Raw genomic sequence first — 25,800 nt, 5'->3', positions numbered from 1 at the left:
CAAACACAGGGAGGGCCTTTGCTAAGATGACAGGATGAGGTGCTTAAGCGTATGTATTTGAAGATGAGAAGGCTACAGGGGGGATCTTCTTGTGTTCTGTAAGTACCTTAAGGGGGATCACAAGGATCTGGTGGACGGATAAATTTGCACTAAGCAGCAACAGAACAACATGTGGACAATCCCAGGCTTTAAAATAGACACAATTTATATTAAACAAAGCTGTGGTGGTTTAGCCAAAGTGAGCTGCTATCAAGCCATGTAGGATTTTTTTTTTTTTTTTTTTTTTTTGTCTGGGAGACTTCTGCAGCATAAAAAGTAATGCAGTAGTCAAGAAAATAAAAACAGATTGCATGGACAGCAATATCTATGGAAATATATGGGATTAGATGCTCAAACACCATAGTTTTACTCATGCATACAGAGTTTATGTTTAGCATTAGTAAGGAATCTCCTTTTCTCAGGTTACTACATGGAGTTGGAGAGATAGCAGCTTCTGTTAGAAAAAAATGGATATAGCCTTAGGAAACATATGATGTGGAATATTTTTCTAGCACCAAATTGCACAGAATAATTTTTAACACGCAGACAGAAGCACCAAAGACACTCTTATTGTATCATCTTGAAATGACAGAATAGCAGAGCAAGAAGTTAAGGTGTCTCTCACCTGCCTGTCAAAGTCTCAACCTCAGGGATGTAGAGACCCCATCACACAGAGCCTGATCACTCCCAGAAGGCCACTGTCCCCTCTGCCAACACTGAACACTGCAGCACGATCAAAATACCCCAATCTTTCTTCACCTGCACCTTGCAGACGTTCTTAACACATTTTTACTGAATGCTCAATGTCCAGCCTGTGTTGTGAAGTAAAAGCAGAAAAAAATCTTTAAGCCCATCGTAAGGGCTAATGGTTTTAAACTAAAAGGGGGCTGGTTTAGATTAAATATGAAGAAGATGCTTTTTGTGATGATGCTTTCTGTGGTTTCCCAGAGAGATGATGAATGCCCCATCCCTGGAAATATTCAAGGCCAAGTTGGATGAGGCTCTGTCACCCTAGGACAGGCTCTGGTCTAGTTGAATATGTCCTTTCTCATTGCAGGTGTTGGACTAGATAACCTCTAAAAGTCCCTTTCAACCCAAACCTGTTATTTTTCCCTCTCAAAAACCACAACAGGCTGAAAATATTATATGCCATGTGCAGAGTGACTTACTGGAATCCCTTCTGAAGAGAAAGTCTTGCCAGTGGCCAAAAGCTGGTGTTTTATTTTTATTGGACTTGGAGTTTTATGTTGCCTCCCTGCACCTGTTGAGATGAAATTTGAATCTACTGCTGCCATTTCACCTTGGGTGCCTTGACTTCCTTGTACTAAACAGGAAGCCCTAGTCAATACAAAACTATTTGCACTGGCCTCTCTAGCCTGTGCTGTGTCTAGATAATTCAGCCTAATGAGGGATTATTTCCTGTGTTCGTGGCTGACAACACCCAAAGACATTCTGGGATTGTGTGGTGATAAAAACTGAACTATATTAAGCTGGTAGCATGGAGCTGTTAATTTTAAATAGAGAATAGAAGAGGGAATGGATACTGCTTCATGCCATCCAAGAGTCACTGAGATTTGTGCTTGAGCCAGGAAATTAAAAAAAAAACAGGCTTTCTGGTTTAGGACTGACATCTCCACTAAATCCAGTGAGCTCCATAAACTTACCTATGTGCTAAAATGCAGAGGGGTAGCAGAAGCAATATGTGTGTGTGGTTACAGACAGATGAGAGCGTGACTTTCATCCTCACTGGATGCAGCTGGACTAAAACTAATTCTATTCCTAATATGCAACAGCAAAAGTCAGTCCAAATAAAAGGTAAGGGTCAAATCTCCAGCAAAACTACCACAGCTTCTTGGCAGTTTCACCCCCAGCGAGCTGCTGTAATGTCACAGGAATGACACAGTCTCTCTCACAGGCACCTGGTGAGTGTGAGGTAAGCCAGCCTTTCCTTGCTCCACCAAAAGCAGTTGAGCCCAAGCCAGAGAGTTTAATAACAATTATCACATATTATATTATACAAAATACATATACATATTAATATCACAATTTCACTTCTTTCCCCTTTTCACAATATGGGCCAGTTTTGCACCGTCTCATGTGGACATTATGGATGTCTAACTTGCTCACCAGCAACTAAATCAGGGCTTGAGCCAATATGCTGCAGAGTGTGACATATTTACAGCCTTTGGGATGTAACAGTGAGCCATCCCTCCATGGAGCAGAAAGATCCACTGTGCTTGAAGAAGAAAGATGGCCCAGTGTAAACAAGTCTGTGTATGTTCCAGATGAAGAAAATGAAGAGTGGCAATACAGCACTTCCCATAATTCTAGCCAGCTGTCAGTCCAGCTAGGAAAACAACAGGATCAAAAGCAAGCCATTTTTTCCTTGTGCATTCATGCATAGAAGACATTTTCTTATCGTAATTTGCTCCATTTTACAGTATCATCATTATGATATGTAGATTATTAAAGCCAAAGCACATACTTTGGTTATTCTCCATACACATATCCTCTTCACTGGTCTTTATAGGGCAGATTTTGAATGCTACCTATCATTTCTAGTTGCACTGCTGTTCACTTCTACGAAGAAACAAAGAGCTGCATGAGACATGGATTAAAAAAACCCCAAATCCTAAATTTTGTAATAGAGTTGTTGGGCCACCTCCTTGGACCAAGTACAGTGCTTCAGACTTGTACAAGAGTCTTCAGGTCTATTTAGAAAGAATGGGAGTCTGATGGCCCAGCCTCCAGGCAAGCAGCTGGGCAGCTCTATTAAAAATGCACTGTTACCTTGAGGAGAAGCTGACAGGTGAATGAAACAGGAAATGTGCAACAGCCTGGGGAACACAGGACTTCATCCCACTTCCCATCAGCTGTTACTATACAAAACTGGCACTAAAGCTAAAAAAGCACCACATAAGCTTAATTAGTTCCCATATTTTTGATCAATGTGACTACTTCTTTCAACTACACTAGACATTTTCTCTACTTTTCTTCTGCAGTTTCTACACATCAATTCTCTAGTTGCTGTTTCCAAGGCAATCCCACACTAGAATTTCAATGGTTTGAAGGAACTCACAGGGTTCAGTCATACAAGGCAGGCTGAGTTGGTCTCTAATCCCATTGATGAAGGAATTATGAGTGTGAAAAGTGAAAATATGAAATAAAAAAATAACATGAGTCTTGTTGTACCTTCAAAGCACAAAAAAAGATGCCCAGGATGCTTGAAGGCTGTATTAGTTGAAAAGTTAGCTTGAGAAACAATCACCTTGGATGTAACACAAATCTATCTAGGACACAGGGTGGACACAGAAGGAATGATTATTTGAAGAAGATATGATTATGCTGAAAGCCAGGACCAGCTAAAACTCCCTTTGCCATCAAAGGGGAGAAACAGCCCTGCTACAGGACACTGAGATCATCCAATGGTGTGTACCTAAAATAGTTCAGGTGAATTACATCCTAAAATTGCTTATTCCTGTTCTTTAACTATAAAAGGAGTCCTAAGGCAGTCAGTTCTACTGCATATGTCTACGCTGCAAAGGTTTAAAGAAAGATGAATTAATTTCTCACTAAAAGCAGTTCCATCCAAAATCACAAAAGTTCCCTAAATTATGCAGCAGTGAGATACCTGAGGAAATTACTACCCTGAAACTGGAAATGGGGTCTGCTTTCTTGATAATAAAAGTAGCTATCGGACCTCTTTGTCCATGTTTAAAAAATTAAATTATCACAGTGTTGCTATACCAAAAAGGTAATTACCAATATGTAAGAAACCAGATGACTTGATCCTACTGAAGAAAAATTCCCACAGTGAAGTTACAATTTCCACTCTCACAAAAAAAAATGACAGGAGTTTTAAAGGAGAAAACAGAACAATATTCTATATAGCTACTGACCATTTCTTCAAGATAAACTCAGTTCTTAATGCAAAACTGTGCACCTCACAATAAATACAGATAAAAGGGAAAGAAGTGAAGAGCACCCAACTGTAGGTCCTAGGCTCTAGAGCAAGGTCAGTGAATGTGAAGAGAACATTGCTGCTGTTCATGCTGCATGTTTTAATCAGTCTCCAGATTCCACGCCTGGTAGCTCTCCCAAGCATTAAATTTCCCAAGTAATAGCATAATTAAAAAATGCTACTAGGAAGGAAAATACATGTGACTGCACACGCTTGGTTAATTCCCAGAAACCCTGCTTCTCTCTATTACTTTGTTGGATGCTGGAGCCTGTTCCTGTAATTCAGATGTAAACAATTACTCAGGAAGGACATTCAGGCAGAAATCAAGCTGGAACCATGCGAGGAGCATGCACTGGCCTGTGGGTTCCCCAGCAAGCCCCGTGACTCATCAGGGCAGTCTCTGGGCCAGCAGGCAGCACAGGCTTTCACTTTCATACAAACACCCAGAGCCGCCAGGCTGCTCCAGGGAAAGGCATCCAGCCCCGGCAAGTCCAAAACAGGAACCTTGGAATGATGAACAGCCACCAGCAGCCTGCTGACAGATACCAAGCCAGGCTTACCACCTGGGCTCAGCTCAGCCCAGGGATCTGCTCAAACCCCTGCCATCAGCAAGGACCTTTGCCTTCTAAGGGCTTGGCTCACCTCAAGCAGTTTCTTTGATGCTTTTCCTAACTTGCAGGAGGAAGGAAAGGGTGGAAGAGGCTTTCATCCCTTCAAAACAATAGACTGTGACCCAACCAGAATATATTCTATTTTACCAGAGTTAAAAATTATGTTCCACCCAGACAAACAGAAAGTGCAGCGTTTTTGTTTCAGAGTCTGACACAGCAGAGAAAGAACAGTGAGGATTTGAGGAGCCTATGCCAAGTTCAGTTCCATCACACAAAGTCCTTACTCCCAGGAATTCCTAGGCAGCTGGCAAGAGAGCACACCGATACTAGGCAAGGAAACAGAGGTGAGATTTCCCTAACATTTATCAATATATATCAATATAAATCAATATATATCAATATAAATCCCTGAGATTTAACCTTGCAGAGGTTAAAAGCAATCAGCTCCTATTTCTATTTCGAGCTCTTCCAATCCCAGCTTGGCGTGGGCTGCTTGTAGAATAACTACCAAGAGCCCAAAACTGTGTGAGCCTGTCATGATAGATCACAACTTGGGACAAGCTGTGACAATGGCTGCTCTGCAAAGGGCCACAGGGGAAGCCCCAACTGCAACCCAGGATTGAGGGGCAGCACCCAGCACCTGCAACGCTGCATTTTTTAAGTACCAATGAACTTCCATCTTGAGCAGAAACTGCCCATTCACTTAAAGCTGCTTTTTGTTTCCCTGGGTACAAGGAAAAACCAGACCCTGCCAACTTTATCTCTGTTCATGAATCACATCCCAGTCTTTCTCGTCTCCTTGACTACAGCTAAATAAAACAGGGGTAGGAATTATTCATTGGCTGTTAAGTGCCTGAAATAAGGTGACGACTGCATTGCAGCTGGGAAGTTTTATGGCAGGAAATATTGGGATGTGTGTTTCGTGCCCTGGGTTGTGACACAAAGGGCATCGAGGGGTGCCCAAGGCTTCAGGACATGTTGCGGTAGTGCTTGAGGATACAGCAGGATGAAGGGAGCCAAGGAAAACTGGTCCTTGGTGGATGTTGCTGCTGCACAGCAGAGGGATGAACTGCCCCAGGACCTGGTGAAAAGGGGGGATGGACAATTAGCTAGGTTCACTAATTTATCAGTGCAAACATTGCCTGCACGAGCACAAATCAATGATCCTTGTAGATCTCTTCCAACTCAGAATATTCAGTGAGTCTGTCACCAAAAAACCAGACCATGTCCCACAAGCTGGACTCAATCTTTATGCGTCCCTTCCAATCAGGATACTCCACGTTTCTAAATCTGGAGATGAGACTGATGGACATGTGGACCTGAACTCCCACAAGTGATGATGAGCAAGGAGAACCTGGCTTCTGAATTAACATCTTGCCCCCTAAATCCCAAAGTAATTTTTGCTAAGTGGATTAAGTAGCTTCCATTGCAGACATTGCCTCATGCAATGTTTCAGTTTCATTTCAGGTGCAGGGTCTCATCAGCCACTTCAACACACATCAAGAACAGCCTCCAAAGTCTGAGGTGACAACCACTCCTTCCCTCAAGAAACAATCATCTGAATAAGTTTTCATATTATTGAAGGGGAAAAATACTGGCTGTGTTTCCTCCTGTTCTGAAGCTGAGTAGTTTATTCCTATTTCAAATACATCCAAAAGGGCAAACCATGTTTTTGCTGAACTCCTAGGTCTCAATGAACATGAGCTGAAAGAAAGATAAAACCTACTAATGCATTCTCTTAACCATCCACATCAGTAAGTCTTTGTACACAAACTAAATGAAGTATGTAAAGCCTCAGAGTAGGAAAACAGGATTATAAAGGGATTTTGGAGGAAAACAAATTCCTAAGAGCAAGTTGCACACCAACTTTCTTACACTGCCCTTGCGTAATTAAATCAGTATCCACGGAAAACTAGCACTGTATGAATGAAGCAACCTCTTGAGAAACAACCACATGAAGACTAATAAAACAGGACATGTCAAAATTATTGCCAGGAGATCTCTAAATCGTTGCCATATATTTTACAGCGTGTTTGCCTACAGTTGACCCCAGTGCAATATTTATAAAATACAACTGCCAGAGAGCTACAGCACTTCCTTTCAGCAATCCCAAGGTGGCATGCAAGCTGGGGTTTTTCAACTCAGTGTTGAATCCTGGAACTTTGGAGGATGGAGTCGACCCACGCGCAGTAGAGATATATTTTAAAAGCCTCCAGCAATAACAACTTCATCCCCAGGAGCATTTGAAAGTTTTCAAACTCAGACCTAAGGCTGTCAAGGCTGTGCTTTCATCAGTCTACAGTGAACAGACTGACACAATAATTTTGAATATTAACTGATTCCTCTAATTTCTCAATATAGTTTAAATCCACATGCTGTAAAAGAAACAGAGCCCCAAGGCAGCACACTGAGTTATTTGCTCTCAGCCAAGAATCTAACTATACAGGACAACAATCCTGCTTAAAAATCAAAGGGAGCTATTTGTCACTGGAGCTCATTGTGAATGCACAGAAACATGGAATTTAATTTTATCCTGAAAACTATCCCAGAATGTGTGGAGCCCAACAGCCACTTTTGGCACCTGAGATGCTCAGAGGAAATGCCCTGCCTTTATAAACCAAGTGTTGCTCCTGGATCCTGGTGCTTTTTTTTCTTTTGCAAGTGAAAGCATTATGCATTCAGCAGAAGCAGCTCACTTTTATAGCTGCTGTGAACTAAATTAACAAAGGTCTCTCATGTAAACATAGGCTCCATCAAATAAATACTCCCAAACTGTTGCAGTACAAGTATTATCTTCAATGAAAATTAAAGTCTTTTCTTGCAATAATAAAAGATAAAATGTTCTGGGATGTCCTCCAGAGGGTTTGGAGGGATCATGTATCCAGGTTACATGGATCTAAGTAAGGCTGCTTTGGTTTAAAAAAAAATTAAAGATGATCCAAAAGAAATACAAATTATATTAGGTTGGAACTCCCATGTTCCTGCAAGAAATGTTGAAAACTAGATACTGCTTCAGCCACCCATAATTCTTATACTTCTTGAAGTATAGCACTGTCTCTTACAGATGCAGAAGGGTTTTTTAAGAGGAGTGAGCAGAATTTTGCCGACAGTAAAAGATCAGCTACAAAACCCAACTCAAGACTCTGCACTGCACTGAGCTCTGCAACTGAGCAGCTTGAATCTGCTGTTCAGCTGCTTAAGCACTGTGACAGTGAGAGTGCCTCCCACAATAATTCTCTCCAATGTTGGTTCATTCCTGACCAGGCAGGCAACTTTTAATTGTTCAGGCAGGCCATCCAGTGTCAACACTTTACCTGCAAAGTATCTTCAAGTCTTATTCCAAAGATCAAAATATTTGGAATCAAAATCTTCTTAAACTGAGATTTTTCAAAATCCAGTTCATGTTCCAAACTCATTTTCCACACTGTACTGCATGCTTCTGGTGTTTTTTTAGAGAACATAAATGCAACAACTATAGCTATAATAACAGCCATGTAGTATCTATACAGACCTAGCTAAGAAAACACAGTCTGAGGGAACTGCATTCTGTCCAAAGCACCTTAACAAAGTCCACAGTGCTGATTTTTTTCAGAAATAACTATCTGGCTTATCAGGCTTTTTTCTTTTCCTCATGGATTTGATAGTCAGTGTTGCAGAATATGAGGAAATCATCACCCATTCCGTGAGTGAGAAAAATACCAGGCAAACAGACACTAATCCCCTTCTCCTCTGGGGGTTGACAATGCCACCCCTTCCTCTCCTCCTATGCAGCTCACACATGCAGGTTGAGGTGTCCTCCTGCACCTTTTAGCCAGCACATGCAACAGCTGAATTCAGTATCTTCACCAAGTCCTTCAGATTGCCTGAATGGCAGTAACTGTGTTACACTGAGCCTGTTTGGACCAGCACTAAGTGTGAAATTTTGTCACCCGATTAATACGTCCCTTTGCCACAGGAATGAACAGCAGAGCCAATTGGAAATCTTTCCTAGAGAGCAGAGATGTTGTGTCAGCTGCAAACTTCCCTCTCTCCATCCCCAGAGTCAGAGGCTGGAAGTGTTATCTCATGGAGCAACAGGGACTCCTAAACACATGGTGAAGCCAGGTCATCCGAGGGCAAGTCTGCTTCAATTACTTTTTATTTTAAAATCCCAAAGCCCTTTGCTGTGCAGTGCTATACTTTCTGACTTTGTCACAGGATAGCTGCTACAATTTCTAGGTCAATAGGACTCCAGCACTGCCCTTGGGCTGTATTTTCACAAGGCTCAATACAATTAACATGTCAGACACACCACAATAAATAGCTCCTATTGTCTGTTGCTTTAGGGAGCCATTGGTTTCACATAAAAATATCACTACTTTCACTAACAGGTATTGATAGAGGCCTGGAAATGGTTATTCACTATCTGAAATGCATTGGCCTTGCTCAGACAATGAGAAAGTAAGGAATTAGTGACCTGTGCTATGGCATCTGCTTGACACTGTCCTCACGCACACAAGCCAGACTGACAGACCACTGCAGCAGCAGAGCTGGGGTGTAATAAGGTGGGAATTCCAGTTCCTCAATACTGCCTGAAACACACACTGCATTCAGACTCAGGGCTAAGTTTACAGCAGGAGATATGAAAAATACTGCATTTATGACATTGACTTTTCCCCCCCTTCCCTTTGAATCAGATTAAGCTAATGGGCAAAAGCCCTCATTATAGGTGTCATGTCTAATGCAATTCCCAGGGTAGCACTGCACTCTTCCTCCCTAAAGAGAAGATAAACACACATTGTGCAGCACTTAGAGATGATTTCTTTGTTCACTCTTTTTTCAAAACTGGACTTCCCCTTTAGCTGCTTTGGGAATTTACCACAACCAAGGCACGGGACCAGGCTTCAGTCAGTTTAGATTATCTTTCAAAATCCTCACAAAGCGTAAATTCCCAAATCCCAGAGAAGAAAATTAACATTCCACGTCTGTTGCTGAGACACCTGGAAATATTAAGAAATTGTTCCTCAAAAGCTAGGACAATTTGCAAGCATTTCCCCTTAATTTCCTTATGTCCTTTGTTATTTCTCATCTGTAAAATCCAAAGATTTGAAAACACTGAAGAGCATCTTCCTTCAAAACATGGAAATATACTTGGAGATTAGGATCATTATCATCATCCAAATCACCAGAGACAACCTTGCCAGAGCTAGGTTTCAAGGAAAATTCATCTCTTGATAGGCAGAGTCCAGGCAGTAATTTGTGTCAGGGCTGATTTTAGTCAGGCTTCTGTTTGAAAACATCCAAAATATTTATTAGCTCATGTACCAAGAGTGACAAAAAAACTCACTAATACATGAGCTCCGTCAGAGATCTTTCAGTAGGAGACTAAGTTACATCCCACCAGGGAGGAAATCATCATGTTTTTAACATTTATTTTACTTTCTGATTAGAAGGAATAGGCAAAGACATTCTACTGGTATGTTAGTCCTATAGAACTGATACATCAGATTTTAGAGAAGGAATTCTAGCAATTGTTTGGTTTCCTTTCCCTTTTCTTAGCTCTCCATTTCCTATTGGAAATTCCCAAAGTGATACAGGACTATTTCCAGAATGAAGTTCAACAGCTGTGTAACAATCCATGTCTTTCTTGAGGATTCCATGACATGGGACACAAAGTAAGAGAAATCAAACCTGATGCTGCAGGAAGGCAAAATATCACCATCTCTACTCCAAGCTATGATACTGTTCCCTTTAGAGCTTAAGGAGAACAGTTAACCACTTGTTCCACTTACAGCAGCCTCTGAAAGCTTTGGGCATTCATCCTGTTCAGCTTGCTAAAGGCAACACATTGAAAAGCCAGATTGACATCTTTTCAGGTATGAAACTGAGTAATTAAACAGCTAAAACTCTTTATCTCACTTTAAGTCAGTTCATTCAGAGAATCTCATTTTTACTGTGAAACTGAAGAGCACTGTATACTGTGTAATTTACTAAATCACCTCTGGTTTAGACATAGGAGGCTTTCTGGTTCATAAAGCCACAGTTTTAAATCATAATACCACCCTGATGTGCTGAACTGCTGATCTGTGATGCACAGTTAGGCAGGAAGATCTGCCATCGGTGGAAATCCCCAGCTGCCAGCCTTCCACGCATACTGGAGCAGAAGGGATGAATTCCTGATGCAAACCCATCGAATATGTATGTGTTTTGCTAGGGGAGAAATAGAGCAGAATCTGGAGATGCAAAAGGAGCCATAAAGAGCCACCACCACTGTTGCTACCCCTGCACCAACAGCAGGCTGTGTGTGGTGGGTTTGCTTTTTATAAGACATCTCCCCCTGTGTTTCAGGGAAATGTCTACAGGTTGGTAAAATAAAAGACAATGAAGAAATAATCTGGTTTGTAACAGCAGCTATACATCAAAGGGTCAGACTGTCCCAGCAATCTGCACACACACCCCCCACATACTCTTCCTCCACTCACGTCATGTACATGACATATATATTTACATATGTAGAGACAGATTTATTACATACATATTAAAAGGGGGAAATGTGCCTCTCATGCTGTGTCCGTTGACTTGGCTAAGCCTGTTGAAGGCTGCAGTTCCTATTTAATGATTGAAGGAGATTTAGGTAATGAAGTCTCTGGATGAGGAAGCAGTGGTATTTATGAGACTAAAAAACACTTGAGCTTAGCCAGCTTTGAAATTACTATAATAGAGCAAAATAGAGGAGTTAAATGGGCAACTGACAGCAACAACAAGCAGAAGCTTTCAAAATTCAAGCCTTAATTATGTGGAATGTACTGGCTAGAGAAGATAGCCCACAATTTCACTAAATATTCTAGCACATCACACTTTCTACTCCATGTCAAAAATGTTATTTCTGCTCCTCAAAATACAGTAACAGTAGTTATTTTCTGATTACTTCAAGAAAGAAATTTCCTGAATCTGATTTGATATTCAGGTTTTTTTTCCCCCTCCAGGATGTTTCTTGTTTACTTTACTTATTAATTAGTAGTTTCCTTACACACTGTCTAGAATATAAAGCAGAGAATGGCAAAGCAAATAAATAGAGATTAAATAAAGCCGCAGCAAAGTTAGATCTTTAAGAATTAAATCCAACATCTAAACTGCAGAGGCGACTCTTCAAAAGTCACTCTAAGCAGAGTATGTACATTTGCAGTCCAACTTCCATTTAAAGTGGATGACAAGTTTAGCAAGGATAATACCCTTCAAATACTGGCTGATTGGAGAGGCAAGGACTTTTGCTCAATTTGCCCACAGTATTATCCTCCTGGCTTGCTGGGAGTTGATGTCCCGCTGTGAGCTTACCATAAGAGTTTTCCTTCTGAAGTCCCTGTGTTGAAAGCATTTTTCTTTAAGATCATGGGAAAGTTTGGAGGTTTTTATTTTAAATCACTGCAGCAAAAAAGTAAAAAAAGATTAATTGGGTTAGCTGCATGATTCATCTTGTTGCTTTTGGATAATTCACATCAGTCAGCATATCCTAGAAGACAGTCTTTAAATTTCACATATGTCCTTATTATTATACCATATGATAAAAGGCAAATATTTTTGAGTGCTGAGAAAAAGTGGTACAGCATTTTAACCCATACACACTTTTTTTTTCAGATTATTAATCTGGTGTTAATCTACCTTCAAATTTATACCCAAAGATAAAATATCCTGCTACTTTTCTTTCTGATTCCCAAGAACTTGACAATCAGGATGCACAGCAATGTATTGATCTGATCTAGAACCATTTCCAGTGCAAACTTCCCCTTGCAGCAGCAGGTTCCAAGCAGATGGTGCCTGGATAGAGCCAACTGATGCCCAAGTAAACCAGGGCATCGTGACAGCTCCAGCCAACAGGCTGCACAACAACTCCCAGAGAGCTTACAAGGCAAAGTCCAGTCTTAGGGAAAGGCTAACACTTTCCAGGGAACTTGCTAGGAATGCTGGGATTGACATGCTCACGGTAATCAAAGCCCACTTGCACTGTGACTTGGAAAAACACAAAAGAATTTCTGAATGTAGCCCATCACAAAATTTTCCTGCAATTAAAAATTAGGCAGCTCATTACTTGGCAGTGAGAGAGATCAGATATTTGATTTTCCTGACTGGTCACAAAACAGGTTAGTAATTAAGAACATTCCTAGTGCTACAGAGGAATACATTATATATTTTTTTTCTATGTATAGTAATTACTCTTTTATTGCTCTACATCTCATATTACAAAGATTATTTTCTTCCTTTTATAGATTAACTAACTACATGCTGGTTTGCAGCAGAACATGATTCTTCCCTATAAAAGCAGAGGGTTAGAGACAGCCAGAGACAGCTCCAGGCAGGGTGACACCTGGAGCACTTCCACCATGACAGCTCCGCCCCGGGAAAGCTGCATAAACCCCTCCTGTCAGGCTGCTCTTCCTCCCACACCTCTCCAACACAGCCATCCAGCCCTTGTGCTGCAGCTCCAGGCAGGGCAGGTCACCAGGGGCCACTGCCCCGCAGGGGTAGGGATGAGATTTATTGCTGTGAGCTGCTTTTTCTGCTAGGAAAAGGGAAAGAGCATTACTGGAACCAGGATGGGAGCAGGGAGATAGCCCAGAGCCAGAGCCCAGCTTGGATTCCAGGCCCACAGGTGCCAGGGCAGGACCAGCCTGGCAACAGGCTCCTCCCAATGTCCTCAGAGGGCAGGAAAACCAAAAAACGGGCAGCAGCTTCATTGCATTCATCTGAACAATCTGCACTCTGCAGCACACTTGCTAAATATTTTATCACTTCTAATTAATTGATGGATTTTAAATTTTTAAATATACTTATGTTTAGTTCTAATTCTTGTCAAGAAACGAAGGACTGACACAGTTTAGTAACCTGCACTCTGTGAACACTGTACCCATCTCTCCTTATAATCAAGGCTATCACCTTCCAAACCACAGGAGTAGTTTCAATTAATTGATTTTTTTGTTGAAATATTCTAAGAGACCTGGCATTTCTGAGGCACGATTTGCCCAAGATTTATATGTATGTTACAAACATGAAGGAATGTCTGCAATACCTACTATATATAGTAGCCTGGGGCTCTTTCACTCCACAGCACAGGGAAGGTAAGATACAAAAAAACACTGCTTCTACATCCTTAGCCTGCACAATTAATGAGTTGAGACTAAAGCTCCTCTCAATCCCAGTCTCACATCTGATTGAAGTACACTGGGGATAATTCTTTTTTTCTTTTTTAAACTTGTTGGTACATACAGCTAGGATGTATCTTTTTTTGTAAAAAAAGAACAAAACCAGCCAAACAAGACTTCACAGAGTAGCAAATGGGATCCAGTTTCCTCCTGTTTACCACCTTACTGTGTTCCAGAAGGACTGAAAGAGAATTAATTTATTCTATGGTCAGGGGGGAATTGGAGTTGGCTGCTGGTCCATAACCATATTTATGCTGACAGCTTTTGGGAACTCTCTGCAAGGTCTGCTGAAAAAGAACCAAAATTGATAAATAACCACATTTACATTCTTGAACGTCATCTCTTTGAGGGGTTTGTCTGCCTGTTTTTGCTAAGACAGTTTCTTCATAGAAAACAGACTCTCACAGTATAATCCACGTGATCACAACCTCAACTGTATATACAGAGATGGCTTTAATTAGTCCTTTTTCAGTATTCCTGGAGATCAGGTAGGATTTGTACACTTGGTAAGAAACACCATCAGCCACAATCAGCATGCAATATGGGCAGACACGAGCAAAAAGGGATGGAAAAGCAAGGCCCACATCCCTGTTTTATAGACGAAGAACGGAGACACTGAGGAACAGCGACTCGGGATGTGCAGAACAGCCCCGTGAAACCCTTTCACCTTGGAACCAACCATTGCTGCTGGTGTTTGCCACAAAGCGTGACCCAAAGCATCATCCACAAGCACTCACACTTTCTACGTCCTGCATTGTAACTTTCAGGTATTTACACTCGAGTTCTTCAATTTTTCCTAGGTTTTTACTGACAGGCTCCCCCCATGAGAGTGGTTGGTACCATCCCATATTGCGTGCTGAGCCAGAGCACTCCTACACAGCTGTCCCTCTCACTGCCAGGAACAGCCAGGCTGGTGTGGAGTGGCCCCCTGGGTGGCAGCCACTCTGATCCACACTACATGAATAGAGAAACAGCCTTTGACTGAGAAATGAAAGCTGACAGTCAGTCGGACTCCTCCTGTACTCATCTGCACAAGCTTTCAAATCCAATACTACTTCAAATGCAGAAATTTAACTACAAGGCTCTTCACTTTCATTTGGAAAACAAAGCTGCAGCTCTGTATCCCCGCTCTTTTTTTTGAGGCTGGGTTTGGCAGAGGGGTTTCTGTTGCTGTTCTGCCTTACTCAGGGCCTCAGCAGCGCACTCCTGATTAAACTGCTCCAGATCCAGCAGCACAGGCTAAGCAGGTGATTTCCTTACTGCAGAACATGCTGCAGAGATGGAGAACAGTGATTCTATCTCTCCGAGTTTATGGCTGAAGCATTTTGGAGACAATTCCTCATATCACTGAGGGCAGATAAAAACACTTCATTGGGTGAAGGTGCTGTTATCCCACTACTACTACCATGCTCTCATTCCACTAATTGATGCTTGGAGCAGTGATAATGAACTCTGAAATTAGCTGGTTCATCTATCCCTTGGCCAGGACAAGCTGGAGAAAGGTCACTAAATGGGGCACAAGAACTGAGGAACAGAGCAATGTATCCAAGAAAAAACATCTCTACAGTCTCCTCCTCTGATGTAGGAACACTCAGATACTCAGGAGTGTGCTCACACCAAAGTAAACTGCACAGAGCTAAGAAGTTCCCATTAAGTGATATAATGATCCCTGGGCAGGCTGCCCTGCTGAGATACCAGGGATAGAGATCCAGCTGCTAGGAAACCAGCTCAATTTGCTGCACACTTCAACCAAAGGTGATAGGAAGCAGAAACATATGCTCCATCAAAACCAGAGTCACAGCAGGACTCAGAAGTAACCATATGGTAACTGCTTTAAAATATAAAGTGAAGGGCATTCTATTAATGCTGATGTAAGGCTGTAATCTCTAGTTTATACCCTTATTGATCTCAGATGCTTGCAAAAATAATTGAGGCAACACTGAATATATTTCCAATTTTGTTGCTCATTCAGTTCTCTTTCATGGTTCTTTGTAGGCAGCTACAATTTCTATGCATGTATTTCTTATCAGATGTATGCTTTTCCCACTTGCTTATCAATTATGTGCATTAACTACTTAATGACCTGCAGTTTGAAATCTTCAAGCCCTGTTTGCCCTATATTTAGTTTTGACTGGCACAGTCAGAGAAAGAAGTTGCAAAGTAATAGCATTAATAAAGATTTATGAATCTGCACATTAAATTATTTAAGTCTTCACCAAATGAAGCCTTTTTTACTGGACTGTGAAACATATGTAAAGTCTTAGCACATTCTAGAAATACATACAGCAGCACAATTATTCTGAAGATGTAAATTGACTGAGCAGAGCCACCTTGATTTTGATCACAGAATTACAGAATGATTGGGGTTGGAAGGCAACTTAATACAGATTCTCTGGCAGCTCATATTTATATCAAAATTATTTAATCAATATTTAGCAGCTAAAACAGCCACTGTCATGAAAACATGTAAAAATGGATTTGTACAACCTGCAAGGATGATGCAGTACCTGAAATAATTCCAAGGAAAAAATAAATCTTACATCCTAAAGCCAATTCTGGGCAACGACTTTTTTCCTCTGTGGCAGCAAAGTGCTTAGAGGGAGAAGTGATTTCTTGATTTGCCAACTGTCATGGTTTGACACTGGCGCAATGCCAGCGCCCCCATGAAAATATACTTTTCTAAATAATTGCTGTGAGATGTGATCAGGAACAGAGCAGAGCAGGCCCATCTTAGTAACAAAGGAAAGAACTTTATTAAACTACTACTACTAGAAAAACTACAAACACTAAATCCTGGATGAAGACTTTCTAAAACACCCCTCCTCCCCCCACCTAATTTCTAAACAAACTTAACAGTGAGACACCACCCAGGATCTTGATCAAGTTGCTACTCTTCAGATATTCAAATACTCAATCTTTCAAGGGAGACAGGAGTCTCTCCTGTGCCACAGACTCCCCAGGAAACACAATTGCCACCCTTGTGTTTCTATGTCACACATGGCAACCGCCTGGAGAAAATCTGCCATGGTGACACTCTCCTTTCCATGTCACAGTGCTCTCACCACCGGGCATGGACAGACTGCTCATAGGGCTCCTTTAAGGATGCTTTGCCGTGGACCAAAAGAGACAACAGCTCAGTTTCTCATTTTGGGACTACAGTCCCCCCCATTTTCCCCTGGAGCTGAGGGTCCAAGAACAGAGGTCTTCTTCTCCTCTTCTTCTTCTTTGAAGATAGAGGGCTTCTCCACACCTTCTCCAACTCTCCTCTGTTCTCTCTACTCCTCTGCTGGTAATCACTGAAACAGGTCTCCTGGCACACCAACGCACCACCCTAAGTGCAGCTTCTGTTAGGAGAATTTGGTTCAGTCTATGGCTAACAAGAAAAGTCCAGCCACAAGCCACTCCATCATCTCCTTCCAACTCAAGAATTTCTTCTTCCATCATCTCGGATCCCAGACTGTCTCTTTTCTACTTCAAATCAAGGAGGAGTAATATTTTACAAAGCCTTCGTTTCTCAGGAAAGGGTTAAAAGCTCAGACTCCCTGGATGGCTGATATCTCTGCCCAGCAGCCGATTCCCAAGGCCAAGGCTGGGCGCCTTCCCCCCGCCCCCTCCTTCTCCTCCGTGCTGGCAAAGTTACAGGTGCCGTCCGGACTCTCTATCTCTTCCCTCTTGGGGGGGGGGAATGACAAAGACATCTCCGCTTCTCTCCACCCTTCTGTCCACAGGAGCTGGCTCGGTTCCAGTCCTTCTACCCCTCAGCTCACCTCGACCAGGCCTCATGGCTCCCCCTCCCCCACCCAGCCCCATGGCTGGGCAGGGGAGGTCTGCACAGCACCCTGACCGGAACCAAAGAGAGCGAGCTCTTGGGAGTTCTTGCTTTTAACCCTCTGTGTTCTCAGAGGCGTATCCCTATCTTCAGTGGTCACTTCAGGTGCCAATATCCAAACTTGACCACTGATTGGTTTGACCCAACTTCCTGAAAAAAAAATCACTTCCATGTCAAACCACGACACCAACATAATGCTCCTGATAGGAATGAAGCTGCAAGTTCACCTAAAGGGAAAAGTCAGCATGAGTTAATGCACCATTGTTTGAAGAGCAGACCTACTTGCACAGCAAAACTGCTGCTTCAAATCCACAAATGGCAGCCAGACACATGCTAACACAGCAATTTTATGACACAGGAATACATTAACATTTATCAAATCAAACCACAATTAATTGGGCACCATCAGAAAAAAAAGCTTTCCTGCCCACAGTGGAACAAGAAAAGATCTCCTGTGGATTTGTTCCCTACATCCATACACACACCCCTCCATCCAACATTAACAGTCCTTGCTCTTTGTCCTTCTCAGGGACATTCCCAGTAATCACTCCCACCACCTCAGTCCCCGTTTCCCACAAACCACTGAAGACTTAAACCACTTCTCTATTACCTCAGTGGTCCTGTTGAGACCACTCTCCCTGGCAGTATCTTTATTTCCCTTAAACTATCCAGCATTTCTTCCACATGTTCTTGAACAGCCTCCAGGGTCCTCACCACAGCCTGAGGTTGCATTTCCCTCATGGAGAAGATCAGTTTGAACACCTTCCCTCCAGACAGCCAGCGAACTTCATTAGCCTCACTGAGCCATTTCTAGAGATTGGATACATCTGCTCTGCCTTCAGGTGGATTTGAAACTGGCAAACAGGTTCTAAAGGTACTGGAAGAAGGTAGAGGAGAAAAGATGAACTAGCAAAAAAAAGGAGAAACAGAATTATCGTAAACAAATTTAAGTTCCTTATGAAAGTAGTTTAAATACACAAAAGAAGGTGAGGTACAGGTGAATCAGTAACACAGCACTTCCCAGTAAAACAAAAGCACATCAGGAGAAGGGAGGCTCCCTGAGCACAAGGCTCAGAAGAACTAAGATCCCAGAAACAAGCTTTTCTGAGATTTCACATCCATTGCCCTAAAGAGTATGACTCCTACCCAGTTCCACTGGATTTAGCAATGTGTTGCAGTACTTCATGCATGCGAGAGCCAGAGTATTTGCAATGACTAACCTTGTAGGTTTTGTCTGCTTTTACTCTAAAATATTCAGCTTGCTCAGCAGCTTTTTTTGTCATTCAGGCTTATCTGTTCTGAAGCAATGGGCTGTGCCTATCTTGAAGATTTTCATCATCTTTCAGTTCAGCTCCTCCTCAGGTGAGGAGGATTTTTACTGGAGGAGATGGCTTGTGACATCCCACAAACTGGCAATCCCATACATACATCTCTGTCAAAGTGCAGCTTGACGAAGTCCAGCTCTTGATCCTGTTTCATCTCACAAAATGGAACTGACGATAAGAGAAGGGCAAGAAGAGGTGTCTATCCTTTGGCTACTGGCAACTAAAATCCAAAGGCTTATCTGGGACTTATCAGCCCCTGTGACTCTGCACTGGCCACTGCCTCTGTGCACAATCCAAAGGCACTGCTAGAGTCACCCCCAGAAACAATTCAGCCTCTGCTGGCACTGAAAACCCAAACCCAGGACAACAATGGGGACAGTTTTGCATGTCCACAGCAGTACAGGAAAGGGAAGTGAAATCCAAACATTAAATGGAGTTTCTACTGGAGCGAGACCACTTTCCCTGTCATTTGACTGCAGAGCACAGACCTTCATGCTTTGAACTCCAACACAGAAAACCACAGCAGGAATTCCTCCCTGTGAATGGCAGAAAGCCATTGCTGGTGGTTGCCTGGGATTAAAGCTGGGGTCTTGCACATCTTTCTTAAAACTACCTACTTAGGGTTTAGATTTACATCTAACAGTCTTCAACAGCAAACTTTTCTATAACGTTCAAATATCATGCATTAAAACACAATAAACTTACTACTTTAAATGTACTCCCAATTGCATCAACTGACTGTTTACTTTTCCTTGTCTTAGTTCCCCAGAACGGGCTTAAAATAAGAAGGATCTACCCAGGTTAAACAGTTCCCACCTTATTGATATGGGGTCCCCAGCATAAGAAGCCATGGACCTCTTGGTGTGAGTCCAGAGGAGGCCACGAAGATGACCAGAGGGCTGGAGCACCTCTGCTGCAGAGACAGGCTGAGAGAGCTGGGGTTGCTCAATTTGGGGAAGAGTCTAGGGAGACCTTAGAGCCCCTTCCAGTACTTAGAGGGGTTACAAGAGAGGCACAGGGGGCTTTGGACAAGGGCATGCACAGAACAAGGGGGAATGGCTTTAAAGTGACAGAAGGCCAGTTTAGATTAGATATTAAGAATAAATTCTTCCCTGTGAGGTAGATGAGGCCCTGGCAGTCCCTTGCTCAGACAGCTGAAAGTGTTCAAGGCCAGGCTAGACATAACTTGGAGCAACCTGGTCTAGAAAAGGAGTCCCTATCCATGGCAGGAAGCATGGAACTGGATGATCTTTAAGGCACTTTTCAACCAAACCATTCTGGGATTCTGTGATTCCATGTAATTCAAGAATTTGCGTGACATGCTCTACCTGTAGGATGCCCTGAACTTGGCTGTGAGCCTGCAGATCATGTACACACCTTCTGCAACACCCTGAATTCCCCAGCAGCAGCACATTTTATTAGGCTGACTGTATCAAGCTCTGTTTTCTCTGATCACTGAGGAGTCATCAGCCAGAAGAGATGGGAGACTCCTGTGAGCTCATGGGTATCCCGAGCTGTGAGACTGCTGGCTTCAACTGGGAGCTACCCCCAGCTTAACATGACAGCCTAAAGAAATGAATATATTTTTTCTGAAGGAAGAGTTTCTAAAATGCTCATTTCTGAAAATCCATAAGGCTACTGATGTGTTTGAGGTTGTGGGGGAGAGAGGGGCGTCAGCAGCTACTGTCCAAGCTGTACCTGCATTCCATGTGGATGCACCCCTCCCATGCTGTCCCTGGATATGGCTTCCTCTGCTGCACTGGCAGCTGCTCAGAACAGCCCTGGAAGGAGCCATGGGCTGGCAGCAGATGAAACACTTCCCTGGAAACACATTTCTGTCAGCCTGGGGCTCAGCCTCAGCAGAAATACCCCTGCTATCACTTTTTGTTCTCGCTACTGCTACAGCAGCACAGTTAAATTGATTCTTAGTGTTACTAGTTCAATACTTCCACAGGTTTATATGATGGGGGGGGGAGGGCAAGATAGGAATTATGGAGAAAGAAGAAAAAAGGCTTTCCATTTATTGGATTGTTAGCTTACTGTGAAGAGAAAATATGCACATTCTGTATTAGGCCTTTGTTGGCCATGCATGGAGCACAAAGAACTAAAAAAGTACTAATTACTAGGAACTAAGATTAGTCTCTCCCAGCCTGTGGTAAATAAGAAGGTGAGTTTTAATAGCAGAGAAAGGAGATCAGGCAACATGAATTCTGACAAGAGCCATAAGAAAAAGGCAAGTAAATTACCCCTTGTGATCTAAAAAATATACAATGAAGAATTCATTATGGCTTCCCATGAAAAAGCCACATCTTCTTTCTTCATAAAAATTCAGCTTGGGACAAAGAGGCACTTATCACATCTACTCTGCATTTGCAAAGAAACTCCACACTGATCTCCAAAACTCCCAAGTCCTATGAACTTGTGATCAGGAATGACATTTGTTAAGTATTAGCACTGCTGCCTGAGTCAATACCCTTGTGGTGTATTTCTCCTTCCAGTGCCTCGGTTCCACTGACACCAGCTGCTATGTAACCGCACAAAAATGCCACACAAGAGGAAAGCCCGTGGCCCACCTCTGAACATTTCCCTTCTAAATACTTACTGTTTAAACTGAAAGAGCTCAATCAGACAGAGCAAGCATAGCGAAGAACAACCATAAATTTGCAAGGGTCTCAGCACAAGGGAAAAAGGCATGTTTGTTATGTGGCTGTGCCACAGCTCTGGTATAAGGAACAGGCATACATAAATATATATATAAAAAATACTTGAGACCCTTAAGAACATCTTGCTTCTAAAAACTGCCATGTATGATAAAGTTCAGCAGTTCTGGAGAGTCTGAGCTGTGCTAACCTACAAGCAGATGGAAGCAGAGCTGGAAGCAGGCTCAGCAGGGTAGGAGAGAGGGAGAAGCAATGAAGCAGGTTGCAGAAGAATATTCTAATTTTCCAGGAGCAGAAACATTTTTTAGCATCTTCACAGATGTTGGCCAATTTACACAGCTCATGAGAAATACAAGTTAGAAAATAATCTGGAGCATTTGGAACAGTATTCAGCTCTTGTGTATGGTGCTCATTTCCCTTTGAGTCTGTTCAGTAAAGTTAATTAAGCACTAACGAAGCTGGTTTCCCTTGGCTTTTTGTTTATTGTAGGAATTGCTGGAGTTCAGTAAAATGTGAGCTTCCTTTAAATTATATTTTGCTTGTTTTAAGTGGTAGATGCACTGGCAGGTTTAAGAGAGAATGGGCTCCTACTGCAATTTTTTTTGTTGGCAAAAATAACTAATGATAGAGCTCACCAGGGACATAATGGCTAAAGTAGGCAAAAATATTAAATAAAATAAAATAGATTCAGAAGGTGTGAGGAGGACTTGGGCAAGGAGGCTGCATAGGGCAGGAAAGCAGGAGAAAAGACCAAGTACTACTTCCCTAGATTAGAATGGATGACTTTGGAAGGGATGCAAGGTTATAATGAGGAAAGCTAAAGGAGATACACCAAACCCACACATAACTGATGATGACAACTCAAAGTGAGTATAGACAAATATTTTTGAATTCATGATTATTAATAGGCTAAAATAATTTGTCTCAAAAATTTTGTCAATCGGACTGCTGGTTTTTTAAAATGGGCCATCATTAACAGAGAAGCATATTCAGTATTATTCTCCAAGCTTTTGGTGGTGAAGATTTCTTTCATGTGGCTGCAAGAAATGAAGGGGATTCAAAATTTCTGCAATCTTTCTGTGGCTTTGCTACTGACTTATAGCATAAGGCAACAGAAGTTAAATCTTTTTACTCCAGAGATCCCAAAGCAGTTTTCTTGTCTAAGTCAAATCAAACTCATTTAAAAATCCTGCTGGCTTTGCTTCATTTTCGTTCCCACCAATATGATGTTCCTCCAAGACAGAAAAGCAAAATGCAGCTACTCAAGGCAGAACATTGAGTAACAAGAGAAGATTCAGCCTGAACCTCACCAAAATGTCCATGCCCTCACTAACATTTAAAGCATACACAAAAGGCAATAAACACTAGTTCAAAAATACCAAATAACCCAGAATACCAGTCAGCTCAACACAGCCAGCAGGCCAAAAGACAAAATGGCATGGAATGGAAGAAAATCAGTTTGGGATAAAGTTGTGTCTTTCTGATAGAAAATATAATTAAAAACACATTTTTTTTTAAATTAACCAAAACAACTTTCCTTCTTTTCAAATATATACTAATGATGCTTTCCTACATTTTTCCTCCTTAAATGGCATGTCCTTTGCATGCACTCACTTCATTGATTTCCTGCAAGCAGCCTCCTTCCTGCAGTATATTCCTACTTTCACTTCTCTCCCCCACATGAAATCTCTGTAAAAACTCATCACCTGGATGATTTTGAACTTCACAGACTAGAGACAAAATTATCATGGCACATTTGTCCACCGTGCCTACCAGACAAGAAGATGCCAATCAAGAATTTGCCAGGCTCACCCCTTTGTTCAGCTGCCTTGCAGGTATTTCCAATTAGAATAAAATCACTGAGTTCAAAGCTCTGTATTAAGTGGCTTTCTTGGTTCACTGAGATTTCTAACATTCACAGGTAACTGTGTGACCTGGTTCCATTTCTGCACCTCTCCCCAGCCACAACTTTCCAAAGCCCATGAAGTGCATTCATTTCCACACATTAACCAGCATCCTCTGGCCAGTATTCTGCCTCCATGAAACCGATTTATTAAAGCTCGCTACCAGCAATTTTATAAAAGAAAGATGTATTTGGGGCACAAATAGGAGAAGCAAATAAGAGCAGAATAATTCTTCTGCCTCTTCATCACACCTTTCAAAAAAACCCCAGAGCATTCATCATACAAAGGACGCATCCTCTCAGTAACAGCATATTCTTCATACATATGCACACTTATTCCAGACTATAGTTAATTACTTCCCCAGTAAAATTATTTCTGTGCAAATTTAAATAATGTTCATAGCTTAGTGAAATTAACACATGCATGAAGAATAACTGTACTCCCAGACAACCAGACCAGATGCTAGTATTTCTCATTTGTTATGAGAAAAATGGAAAGTGCATTGCAAAAAAAAAAAAAAAGGGAAAACGACAGCATTTCTATATATCCAAGCCTGAGTAGATGCAGGAAGCCCTGAAATACACAACTGGGGGGTATCAGACCACTTTCTTATGATGTATTGAAGGTGATGCCTACATTGCAGTTCATAAAAACAAATTAAACCCAATCCATAAACTCCTCACTCCTGGAAGTCCCACTGCAAATGTAAATCTGGACAAAATAGAAGGGAAGTACTTTGTGTGAATCTCAAATTATGTTAAACATTTTTTCTTACAAGTCTCCTTCATACAGGTGCTCACAATTTCACTGCAGTAAGCACAGCCCACGCTAGAAAGCACTGATGATGGTTGCTTATATACATGTTCTTCCAGCAACTGCAATAAGGAGATTCAAGGACAGAATTCTTCAAGTGATTTATGATTCATTTCTGCATCTTAATCTAAGCACTGAAAAGCTTCAGCCCTCATTTTTCTCAACAAATGTGCAATTTGATACATAAATGAATATTCAGCTGATGAAGTGAACAAAAGCATCTTAGAGAACACCAGACTGCAAATGCAGCTCTGTTTTGGGAGCCAGGCAGTGGCAGATAATGACTCTCAGTCTGTCATCACTGGGGAGCATGGGCAAGGCTGGAGAAGACACAACACCCACACCAGGGCCAGCCCAGGGCACATATAATGCCCCTCAGACCCAAATGCCACTGCATTAAAAACTGCATGAAATCCCCCTTTTTCAGGCACACGGCAGTGCCAGTCCCACATACAGACTGTGATTAACCCAGGACTTTTGATGAAAACGTACATTTTTAGTTAACATCCCAGGGACCTGGCAGAAATAACAACCATCCTGATTTACCCCTGCAAGGCAGGGAGCACTAATGCCACTTCACACATGCTGATGGCAAAATGACAACTTTAAACAGGAAAATCTTTACAAGTACGTCCAAATACAACTCCATATATACTTTCTGTGGGAGGGGCCCCTGAATTACCATGGGAGGTCACAGAAGTATAAGGGAGCTTGTCCATCAAATGCTGTACCCTTACTGGTTTATCTCAATCAACAGTTGTTCTACTCCCCCGTTCTAGAAAGTTCTTGGTTCTCGTTACCTTCATTGGTTCCTTCTGTGAGACCACTCCTTCCCTGTCCCCTCATTGGTTCTGTTCATGTCACCCCATCTTTGTTCCTCCCCTTAGCCTCTTCCCCATTGGATCGTTTGCACCCCAACCACTCCCATTTCGCCACTGTTATACACCCTGGTCCCGCCTTCCCTCAGAGCTCTCAGAGTCTGCTTCCCTCCAGAGTGGTTGTCTCCCTGCACCTCTCCTCCTACCCTCACCTTCTACCTTGCCTTCAATAAACCCTCTTGGATTATAGCAGCCTGAGCGTCCTCTCGTCTCTCCAGTAGAGCGATCTGTATCTATCTAGGCACCTGTGGACTAGCCAGCTATGGGCCACCCTGCTGGACCGGATCCCAGGCCAGCCTACAGTTGGTGCCCGAACACTCTGTCCACTTCCCTGGCCAGTGAGAACGTCTCCTCGAATCTCCCAGATCCGTGACCCGGTTTTTCAGGAATCAAGCGTCGTTTGGAGCCTCTTGTCTCTCCGGTGGAGCAATCTGTATCTATCTGGGTACCTGTGGACTAGCACTTTCCAATTCCTCCTGGGATGTACAGAAATGGTTTTCAAACAAAAGCTTCACCAGAGACACTGCAATTCTGCATGATGGACAGTTCTACACAATATTTACACCCAAGAAGCACATGGCAGACACACAGTGTAGTGAAGGTA

The 25,800-nt window shown here is 42.3% G+C and overlaps 1 protein-coding gene across 2 annotated transcripts in view; it reads right to left on the bottom strand.

Annotated features, from left to right (window-relative positions):
* NAV2 (neuron navigator 2) overlaps nt 1–25,800 on the bottom strand; it is a 405,891-nt gene that overhangs the window by 250,614 nt on the left and 129,477 nt on the right. The window lies entirely within an intron of this gene.

This window comes from Anomalospiza imberbis, chromosome 6, assembly GCF_031753505.1.
Source record: "Anomalospiza imberbis isolate Cuckoo-Finch-1a 21T00152 chromosome 6, ASM3175350v1, whole genome shotgun sequence".
Classification (NCBI taxonomy): Eukaryota; Metazoa; Chordata; class Aves; order Passeriformes; family Viduidae; genus Anomalospiza; species Anomalospiza imberbis.
This window is presented reverse-complemented; position numbering and strand designations above follow the sequence as displayed.